Source organism: Benincasa hispida, chromosome 12 (genome assembly GCF_027475165.1).
Source record: "Benincasa hispida cultivar pf3 chromosome 12, pf3_genome.v1.1, whole genome shotgun sequence".
Taxonomy (NCBI): Eukaryota; Viridiplantae; Streptophyta; class Magnoliopsida; order Cucurbitales; family Cucurbitaceae; genus Benincasa; species Benincasa hispida.
Window position 1 is genome coordinate 10,589,395 of NC_143489.1, and position 10,620 is coordinate 10,600,014.

General features: G+C 39.9%; 1 pseudogene; it reads right to left on the bottom strand.

Annotated features, from left to right (window-relative positions):
- Positions 1–423: 423 nt before the first annotated feature.
- On the bottom strand, positions 424–2,678 carry LOC150031758 (subtilisin-like protease 4 pseudogene; annotated as a pseudogene).
- Positions 2,679–10,620: the final 7,942 nt, after the last annotated feature.

Genomic DNA, 10,620 nt, shown 5'->3' on the forward strand with positions numbered 1-10,620 from the left:
AGTCATCTTTAATTATTGGAAGTTTTATGCGAAAGTTATATATCTAAACACCAGTTTATTCTCTCAATCCAAATATAGGATGTGGTTGGAATATATTTTCAAGTGGTTAATTTAAAAAATAAGTGATTTTGAAAACAAAATGGACTGTTTGGTAACCATTCAAAATAGTTTTTAAACTGTATTTTAAACCGTTTTTATCAAAAGAATTTAAATAAAAATGATTTTTCTAATAAATATATTTTTCTCAAGTCAATCTAAACTCATCACTAGAATAGATACAAATCAACTACTATTCTAATACTATTCTAATAGTTAATTCGTTCTTCTAAAGAAAATATAGCAAACATATTATTTCATTAGATCAACAGAAATACAGAAATGAAAATAGTGCATAATAGGTCTCATAAACTTTCCTCACAGACCTTAGTTGAAATTCACAGAGATTGGACTCCTCACCATGTGTTTGTTAGAAACCCATATGAGATACCCTTCACTGAATTCACTCCTCATTCTAACTAAAGCATCACGACTGAAAGTTATCGAATATGTCATTTTTTCATTCACCCTCGAGAATTTCAAATTGCTTGGTGTAACACTCACTGAAACTCCAATCGGTGCCTCAACAATGGCGGAACAAACTGAGTTCGCATCACCCACATTTGTCACTGTTCTATTAAATGTCTGTGAGGCTCCCAACCTCACGGCAAACGAAGGATAATTCAAATCCCCTTCACGTATTCTTGATATCTTCGAACACCTTACTGGTCTACGAACAATAATCGAGACTAGAACACCTCTGTACAAACCGCAAAGATAAGGAACGTAATCATAAGGTTGAATGTCGTAGACCAATCCTGGGTCAACTTCTTTTGAGGGATTGACATGTCCGGACCCCAAAGCAAAAAAGTTCGCTGGTTTCAAATCTTGATCAAGAATTGGTATTCCTCGAGGATTTGTTACGTCTGCAGAGGTCATAATTGCAGATTTTATGGCAGCAGGGGACCAATTGGGATGAACACTTTTGATCAAAGTTGAAATTCCGCTTAAATGAGGACAAGACATTGATGTTCCTGACATAACATTAAATGTTGATTTAGTGTTTGTGTTGTCGTGTAATGGGAATGGCCAAGCTGCAAGAATGTTAACACCAGGGCCTGTTATGTCAGGTTTCAAGATCCCAGGGCTTTGGAGGCAGGGGCCTCGAGAAGAAAAATATCCCATAGCAGGGGAGAAAGTTGAGGCTCTATTTCCAATCAGAGTTCCTCTAAATGAAATTGACGCTATTGGATTCTGTGATGAACTTATATATGCTTTGATTTTGAGTCCAGCTTCATAGCTTACACCGGTTGCTGGAAGAATATGATCTTCGGCTAGTGTAGTGAACCCTTCTGGTTTTTGGTTTATAAGAATCATGGCAGCTCCACCAGCATTTTTCACTACCAACCCTTGTTCATCTGTGCTTATATTTTCTTCTGTTTCACATACCACAACTTTTCCTTTCACATTCAAGTTCGCAAGTGAGCCATGAACACAAAATTTAGACCTTTCGATTACACTGCTGCCAGCGTATACAAGTGGTAAGAATGTTGATGCAAAATCTCTTGGCTGGAACAAAGATTCACCATCATGGACTTCACCATTTCCAAGCTTTGCTAATGCCGATATTTTTCGATCAATAGTGCTTGCTCCGACTGTTAGAATCCAAGGTGCTCCGTTTCGTTCTGTGCTTTTGGAAGGGCCTTCATTCCCAGCTGAACAACTCACAAAAATTCCCTTTTCAATGGCTGCAAATGAGCCTATAGCAATACTGTCATTGAAAAACGGACATGGAGAGGAGCCAAGGGAGAGTGAGAGCACGTCAACACCGTCATCAATTGCGGCATCTAATGCTGCAAGTACATCGCTATCTGAGCAGCCTTTTGGAGTACAAACTTTATATATTGCAAGATGAGCTAAAGGTGCCATTCCAACTGCCTTCCCTCTTGCATTTCCCAAAGCTTCAGCACCCTCAACAAAAGTGCCTGCAGCCGTGCCTGCTGTGTGTGTGCCATGTCCATGTTCATCAATCGGTGATTCCCCCATCAAAGCACTATAAGCATGATTGAAAGTTCTTGCACCAATCAACTTATTATTACAAATGGAAGCACCAAACTCGCATCTCCCTTTCCATTTAGCTGGTGGTTGTGGCATTCCATCATCATTAAACGAAGGATGTTTAGGAGAAATTCCAGTATCCAACACTCCTATGATAACTCCCTTTCCAAAATTTGAATCTTTCCACAATCCAAATTGTTTGTTCAACCCCAAGTACTCGGGTGTATGAGTTGTGTGCAAATTCAATATGGTTTCTGGTCTGGCTGAGATGAAACCTTGCTCTCTTCCATGGCTTTAACTTCTTCTTCTGTAAGTCTTGCAGAAAAATCACTCATCACGTTACGATACGAATAAAGTAACCGTGACTGTTCATTCGATGCTTCGATCGTTTCTGGTAAGAATGATGTATACCAACTTTGTAGATCAATGGTGTTATCCGAAATCCCGAGCTCTGGCTGCTGCACATGGACAATGTAGGTTTGTAATTTGATTGTGTTGGAAGTACCTGAAAGCTTAATTTTCATGGCAGCATTGCCATGAAACTTAAGCAACAAAAAGATACAAAAGAAAGGAAGAACGACCATAGTTTAATGAAAAGTACTTTTCCTTGTAGCAAGTGGTTTTTGGTGCCTTTGTATTTGAGCACCCAAATGTATTTATAGGGAAAGGAAATCATGGTTCTTAATAGTAGATCCTAGGATTTTATATATATATAGAATACTTGATAAATGTACTTTATTGTAAGTACATTATTGGTGACAATTGTTCATCTGCTGAAAATCTTTGGCTTTAGTATATACAGCTGGGGAAAAAAAATTTATATCTACATAGTAATGTTCACATTTTTCTTGCAAATAAAGCTGCTAACTTTTCATATCTATCTATATCATATTAAAAATTCTTATGAATGGAGAATTTTAATTTCCCTTTTTGCTCTTAGATTTTTCGATAATGACTATTGTACCCTCACCCTTGCTCTTGTACGCATCATTCATGCCTTTTCTTTTTCTTTTTATTTAACTTTTCATTCCCTTTTTATCCCTACATCTTTCAATAATTCTTGTTTTGTCTTTGTATCCTTTCATGCCTTTTCTTGTCTCATTTGATTTTACATTCCCCTTTTGTATTTATACCTTTCAACAATTATTACTTTTTCTTCAAATCCTTTTTCTATTAATAAATAATCAGTAGATTGTAATTTATCGTTTACATAAATACAACTCTTTTATACAATAATGGCACATTTCTCTTTCTTGCACCTTTTCACATAATAAATACATATATTTTGTTTTCATTGTCTCAAACTCCATTTATTAGAGAGCTGAAAATCTTCTAAATGAAAATTTAAAACCTTTTTCTCCGTAAGATAAATATTGAAATGTGATCGACCGAAGAGAATTAGAAATTTATTTTGCACAAAAAAGACACGATTAGATTTTATATATGATCATGCAAATGTTTTTCCAACAAAAACAAGATATAATTATGTACTGATACTTTATTTCAATAAACATGTAAATGTAACTCAAAAAACTATTCAAGTTAGTAGATAGTTTATTATCATTTTATTTTCTTATATAACAATACTGACTTCAATAGAAAGACCCTCTTGGAACATTGGTCAGAGACATGCAGTAACGTTCCCTAGGACTTACTAACAACTTCAATTATGTGAAATGTTAGATTTTATAGATATTACTTTTTTTCCATCGACTCAATGTTATGTTGGGTTTTATGTCCTAGGTCGACGATGGATATGGAGGAAGAGGCTCCGAGAGAAGAAGAAATGAAACTGCCATTGTCCCTGCGGAGACAATGACTACCTTGGCCGCCCAGATGGCCGTAGTGACCTCTATCCTCCAGTCGATGGCGCTTAATCAAGGTGCCCTCTCCTAAGGATCAACGCAACCTATTGCACCTGCTCAAGTGGCCGCAATTAGTTGCGTCAATTGTGGAGGGGCCTATGCGGCGGACATGTGCCCATTGAATGTACAACAAGTATGCGCTATCCAGAATAACTCCTACAGCAACACGTATAATCCTGGTTGGAGGAACCACCCTAACTTCGGTTGGGGAGGAAATCAGAACCAAGGTGAGGCAAGCACCCATCAGAATAGCAACTCAGGGAATCGAGGGAACCCTCCACCTTTTCACCACAATCAGAATCAGGGTCAACAAAAACAATCCCACAACCAACAACCTTCAACTTCAAACACCTCTAGTAATTCATTGGAGACCCTACTCAAGCAATACATGGATAAAAATGATGCGGTGATGCAGGCGCAGGCGTCTTTGAAATCAAGCAACACGTATAATCCTGGTTGGAGGCAGCTGGCATCTAAACTTCGAAATAGAACACCGGGAACGTTGGCCAGCAATTATGAAGTTCCTGGATCTCATGTAAAGGAGCAATTTCCCTGAAGACATTGGGCAGGAAAGTTGGACCGCCTGCGAAGGTGTGGATTGCGTTCGTCAAAGAAAACTATCTTCCGCTCCATATCTCAATTCTATGTTTACATGCTTTCTGAATTTCTGTCTTTATTGATTTATGAACTTTGTCTTTTACTGCTTCATTCAATTTGTCTTTCAATGCGTTCTGAATTTATAGTTCATTTAATTCTCTTGCATTTATTTCTGTACTTTCTTTAAATCTTTACTTTTCTGTCATAAATGTGTTATTCTTAAACTTGGTGAATGATTGGTTAATAAGAAGAAAATTATTACCGCAAGGTCCTTGTAACTTGCGTTGATGTAAAAAATAAAGTAAATATATAAAAAAATATAATAATAATAAAACAATCAACACCCGGTATGCATTGCAATAATTGGTGCGTCTTGTACCAACAAGATACACTTTGCGTTCACCCAACTCGAATGTATTGCACTGAGGGGTGTGTTATGCGCGTGTGTGTCCTTTGCCCGTCCTTAGAAAAAATGCACTATGTTGAGGTAGTGTTGTGCTGGTAGAAATACCGTGTGCCCATCCTCCAGAAATATGTCGAGTTAAGGGGTGTGTTGCGGGGATGCATGCATTGTTGCCCGTCCTCTGCAAAGATGTATTCACATTGGTGAACTCATTACGTTAATCTTTACCTTGTGCCCATTCGAATAGAACATTAAAGATAATTCTTTTTGCAGAAGTCCAATCATTTCGTTTTCCAAAGAAATGATGATTGAGTAGATGAAAGGACGTCCACTCTGATGCTTCATAAATGCAGGGAGTGCAAACGGCAGGATTTTTTAGTATCTCGAGGCCTACCACTACAGAAATAGCGTTGGGCCCATCAAGGCCCAACTTATAAATTGAAACTCCCTCCGTCCGTGAGCTCATTTGCTTCATTTTGCAAAAAGAAACCCTAAATCGCCTCTGCATACCAGATTACCTTTTTTTCTTCCCAGAACCGTAACGATTTCCAGTTTCTTTTACTCCAGCATCAATGACAGATCAAACTTCCCAGCCATCCTCTTCACCCTTATCACCCTCGAAAGCCCAGCTTACCATGCGAGAGGCAACATTCCTTGTAGCTAGTCGCCGTCTTGCCGCTCAGCCACAGACTGTCCCTCGAGTCGTAGAAAGACTCAGGCAAAATCCTTTAGCAGCTAGGCCACTCCAGTTCAAGAGGGGGCAGATCTAAAAGCACCCCACTCCCAACGTTCTCCTCTAAAAGTGAAAAGAAGAGACGGGATGACAAGGAGGTGTTTGGGAGCATTCTCAGCAACTTGGAGAAAGGAGGAGGACTGCTCGAGGCTGGGGTTATGAACCAACCACTGCCTACGGAGGAAGTGATGGAGGAGGAGTCAATGAGAAGCGCTCTGGTCATCATGGATCCTAAGGAGACTACCAACGTAGAATCCTATGAAGGACCCTCCAGAGTTGCGTTGGAGGAAATAGTGGCAGAGAAGCAGCCGGACGTGGCTGAGGAGAAGAAGAAGAAGAAGAAGAGCAAAGAAAAGAAGGTTGGAGAAGATGAGCCATCCCATCGACGCAAAGCAGAGAAAAAGATTAAAGAGAAGGAGGATGAAGAAAATGCAGAGGCCAGGCTGAAGAAGAAGAAAGAAAGGAGTGAGAGAAGAGAATGCATGTGGGAGGAACGGCGTCTAAAGAAGGAGGAAGAAAGGAAAAAGAGGGCTGCAAGCCCAGAGCTGGACGAAGAATCCACCTCCATAAGGGAGGACAAGGGGGAATCAGCGCAACTTAGAGAACCAGCGCAACCTAGAACAATACAAACGGTTGTGACTGATGAAGGAGAAGAAAGAGATGTTACCCTCTCGATGCGGCATCGTAAGAAGAATGCACCGTAAGAGTCTACCATTGACCCTTCACTTTTGATTGACGCGTTAAAAGAAGAAGATAGAAGGAGAAAAGAGGAGGAAGAGAAGCAGGAGAAAATTTTGCTAGCAAAACTCATCATTGCAGAAGGTAGTCGAAGGAGAAGATTACAAGATGAGGAGGTGTGTCACAACAATGAAATATCGAGAGTCGAAGCAATAAGAAGGCTCGAAGAGGAATAACACCTGTTGCTGGCCTCCGAGCAGTTTGAAAAAGAGTTTGAAACAGAAGAGAGAGAAGAGGCAGAAGAAGAAGGCAGAAGAGGAGAGAAAGAAGAAAGAAGAGAAGGAGAGTAAACACCAAGCAAACATTCAACGCTTGAGAGAGAAGAAAGGAAAAGAACTTGCTGAACAGGAAAAGGAGGAACAATGCAAGGAGCGGGAAAGAAAACAAAGACAAGAGGCCTGCCTTGCGTTGAAAAAGATAAGGGCAAAGAAGTTGCAAAGAGTAGCGAGCCCGCGTTGGTAAAGGGGCGTCCATCGAATAAAAGAGAAAACGATGACATGCTGATGGAAATGGGATTTTTCCTTACGCCAAAGCCACTACCAGATCTGATCACAAGTGTCATATTAGAACAAGGATGGGACACAGTTTGCCAGTGCTTAGCCATTGTCATTCTAAAGGTAGTGTGCGACTTCTACCACGGATGGCTACATGGCACCAAGGATGTGGTGACCATGAAAGGGGAAATGGTGTCTTTCAGCGCGAGGGACATCAATGAACTATACCAGATGAGGACAACCCAGATGCACTAGGAAACAAGATCATTGATGACCCTACTGAAGAGCAGATGAAAGATACGCTGGAAACGTTAACGCAACTGGGCACCAAGTAGACGGTTTCTCCTAAAACCATCAGAACCCTGGCATCTAAGACACTGCTTCCTGAGATGCGATTTTGGGTATACTTGGTCAAACGGCGATTGATCCCAACAATGCATGCAAGACAGTTTCAAGGGATCGAGTCATGGACACATACTGCATTCTGCACGGCATTCCAATCGACGTGGGCCAGTTGATCACTAGACAGCTCAGAGCTTTGGTGGGGCATATAAGAGGACAGTACTTCTTCCCATGGACAGTCTCAAGTCTATGCCTATAACTGGGTGTAGGCATTAAGAAAGAACCCATGCCTGAAGTCCATGGCCTCATAAATATCAAGATCCTAAGGATGCTCCTCAAAGACTCCCCACACTGCCTCGAGCTCCCATTGAAGAGGCCCAACATTGATTTGAATGCACGCAAGAACCCAAGCCGAAGAAACAGTGCACAAACAACAAAGGAAAGGAAAAAGTCCAAGACTCACCAACGCAAGAACCAGAACCCTTAGACCCTTTACCCTTAATGATTCGCCCTCCAAGCCCTCCCGCACAACCATCTTCTCCACTTCGCGAGCATTTCACCAACCTTTTCCTCGCCCTGAATCTCCAACCATATATCCAGTAGCCCCATCCTCACCTTCATCATCATCACCACAACTTCCGCTTCCACCGTTGTATGTTGATGACCCACGCAATTTGGGTGAAGACACTTCTGCCCAACCCCAAAACGTCGATGGCGAAACATCGCAGGCACAACCCACCGTTGCCTCCTTAGCTGCTGAATTAGCAGATATGCAGTCTCTTCTTGCCCAACAACAAGAACTCTTCGCCCAACAGTAGGAACTCTTCTCCCAGTAACAAGCCTTCTTCAGACAAAGAATTGATGTGATAACCGAGCGAGTCGAAGATTTACAACGCAGTGCTGCCATAACAAGGCAGGTGCTGATCAATATTCAACACAACCTTTACACGATCCACCTGCACCAAAGATAGCTAGCAGAGCGCAACCATGAGTACTTTAATTTTCTGACAGCGTATCTTCATGAACCCATGGTGCCTCCGTATCTTCAACAACATCTGATTTTTTAAGAAACTCCTCCCGTACCACATCAGAATCCTCCTCCGGAACCTCCTGCTCCTCAATAATTTTTACAACTTATTTTTTTTTATTGCGTCCATTCTGTTACTTTTATTTCAATTCATTATTTTTCTATGTTTAGCTAAATTCTTTGATTCTTTGTACAGGCAAAAATTTTTGTATTGCGATATTTGTAATTATTTTTATACTTAGTTAATATTTAATACAATTGAGCACATATTCTCTCTATATGCCTTTGCCTCTTATTTATTATATGCATACACTTAGTAAAACTTCCCACACTTTGTAATTTCTAACTAATACTTAGTTAATCCGTAGCTTAGCAATACTTGATCTTCTATCTTTCAAAATTCTGCTCAAACCTTCTTTTCAAAATTTTGTCCAAGTGTTTGTCTATTATGTCCAAACAATGCAATGAGGACCTTGCGCATCTCTATATATATATCATACAAAACTCCAATGTCAGCGTAAGGGAAACTCCCATAAACAATCTCAACCTGATAAGAGTTAGTTGTGAAATGAACCTGCTCGTAGTTGGATGTTTGCATGACACCCGTGGGAGCAAGCCAAAACGAAGGTAGGTTTATAAGAACGACGCATTATGAAAAGAGAAAAATAAATGAATAAAAGGAAAATAAAAGAATGCAAGAGACAATTCCCCTGAAAATCATGAGTTAAAGTTAAGATTGGCACACAACCGTGGTTGGATGTTCGAATGACACCCATGGGAACAAGCCAAAACGAAGAGTGTAACCATGATCAACAGTCTCTAATAAATGACACAAGATTTGACCACCGCATAAGGATGCATCAAGTTGTTTTAACAAGAAGAGGTAAACATTCTTTTTAAAACTAGAAAGGAATTTTTTAGCAGAAATTTATTGTATAGAAGAATAAAGTAGGGCTTTGTTATGAATTAGCAAGGATAGAAGGAAATTGCTTTATCAAGTAATGTGCCTAAGTGGAGCATTCGGAGCAACCAATCGACGCAAAATCTAGGATAAGAATTGAGCATTGTTGCCTTAGTAGAAGATATGCTTGAGGACAAGCATATATCTAAATTTGGGAGTGTGATAACTTGTAGAAATACAAGTTATTTATACTGTTTTATTTAGATATTGCGGCTAAAAGAGAGAAAAATTGCGTCGAATGTATGAAAATTGGCTAAGAAATGCAGGAATTATAAATTGTCGTAAATACACCCACCGACACCATTGTGATGGTAGAAAAGAATATTTCCAGTCTGTTTTGCAGGAAATCAAGTCATCGCTTGCGTTCATGGCTCAAAGAGAAACTGAACAACACATCTCTGTCGCATTGCGCCCGTCAATCAATAATAAAGAGACGATCAACGCAATGACAACGCATGCGACAGTCGATCCAGAGCTTAACTTCAACCATATGCGGTAATAAAAAACAACACTGCATGCAGGCAAACGATCAAAGATGCAAATGAGCAACACAATTGTGGAGGGTTCAGACGCGTTTACAATCAACCGTAGTGCATTTCTGACGGGATTGATTGCGTAACAGAAGAAATATTCACCCCACCATTTCTGAAGCTGCCTTAACAATAAAGTGGGGTCCACACTACAAAGAGTCAAAACTAAGCCTATAAATAGCTTCTGAAATTCCATTGCAAAAATATACTTGATATGGGCATATTTTGTTATTTGTATATTGAGAGAGAGACTAATCTGAGTGTTGATCGGAGTAGATCCGAGAAGAATTAAGAGATAAAGCTGAGAGGTGAGTCTCAGGGAAAATCCTTTCAATCCCCGCCGTTGAAGCTTTGTACCAAGGTCACTTCTATCGGACGAGCAAGCCTGAGAGGGAAGCTCTTCTCTCCATTCAGTCCACACATCGGAAAACAAATTCACCGTCTAGATCTATGTCAAGACATTGGCACTCTTCTGTATTCAGTTCATACGTCGGCAAGCAAATCCACCAACAATTGTATTCATCTTCTTAATCTCTATCATTCACACCATGTATTAGACGCTTAATTCTATAATTAAATGTTATGATCATTTTCATCTCCATTTTTCTATCTATTTCCATTCTTCCATAATTCACTTTCTCCATGATGTTTTCCTAATCCCTTAGTATGAATCTAACAAGTAAATTAATCTGTGCTAAATAAATATATATGTTTAGCTAAAGCATGCTAGACGGCATCTTCACTTGTGAGAGCAGAATTGAAGATTCCATTCCTCCTGTCGAGAGAAGGTTGGAAAAATGCATTAACTAAAGCGAGAAGTACTTCCAGAGATAGAA